This window comes from Bison bison, unplaced genomic scaffold, assembly GCF_000754665.1.
Source record: "Bison bison bison isolate TAMUID 2011002044 unplaced genomic scaffold, Bison_UMD1.0 scf7180017864508, whole genome shotgun sequence".
Taxonomy (NCBI): Eukaryota; Metazoa; Chordata; class Mammalia; order Artiodactyla; family Bovidae; genus Bison; species Bison bison.
In genome coordinates this window covers 833,660-834,592 of record NW_011495064.1, presented here as the reverse complement: position 1 = coordinate 834,592, position 933 = coordinate 833,660, and the positions used below count along the sequence as shown (strand labels likewise).

Below are 933 nucleotides of genomic sequence, written 5' to 3'. Positions count from 1 at the left end.
AATTGTGCGGTCGTTTGAGCATTCTTTGGCATTGCCTTTCCTTGGGATTGGAATGAAAACTGACCTTTTCCAGTCCTGTGGCCACTGCTGAGTTTTTCAAATGTACTGGCATATTGAGTGCAGCACTTTCACAGCGTCATCTTTGAGAATTTGAAATAACTCAACTGGAATTCCATCACCTCCACTAGCTTTGTTCGTAGTGATGCTTCCTAAGGCCCACTTGACTTCACATTCCAGGATGTCTGGCTCTAGGTCAGTGATCACACCATCGTGATTATCTGGGTCATGAAGATCTTTTTTGTACAGTTCTTCTGTATATTCTTCCACCTCTTCTTAATGTCTTCTGCTTCTGTTAGGTCCATACCATTTCTGTCCTTTATCGAGCCCATCTTTGCATGAAATGTTCCCTTGGTATCTCTAATTTTCTTGAAGAGATCTCTAGTCTTTCCCATTCTGTTGTTTTCCTCTATTTCTTTGCATTGATGGCCAAGGAAGGCTTTTTTTATCTCTTCTTGCTATTCTTTGGAACTCTGCATTCAGATGCTTATATCTTTCCTTTTCTTCTTTGCTTTTTGCTTCTCTTCTTTTCACAGCTATTTGTAAGGCCTCCCCAGACAGCCATTTTGCTTTTTTGCATTTCTTTTCCATGGGGATGGTTTTGATCCCTGTGTCGTGTACAATGTCACGAACCTCATTCCATAGTTCATCAGGCACTCTGTCTATCAGATCTAGGCCCTTAAATCTATTTCTCACTTCCACTGTATAATCATAAATGATTTGATTTAGGTCATACCTGAATGATCTAGTGGTTTTTCCTACTTTCTTCAATTTAAGTCTGAATTTGGCAATAAGGAGTTCATGATCTGAGCCACAATCAGCTCCTGGTCTTGTTTTTTGCTGACTGTATAGAGCTTCTCCATCTTTGGCTGCAAA

At 40.2% G+C, this 933-nt stretch overlaps 1 pseudogene; it reads left to right on the top strand.

Annotated features, from left to right (window-relative positions):
* The window catches only part of LOC104980961, an 8,868-nt pseudogene that overhangs the window by 4,937 nt on the left and 2,998 nt on the right, over nt 1-933 (top strand).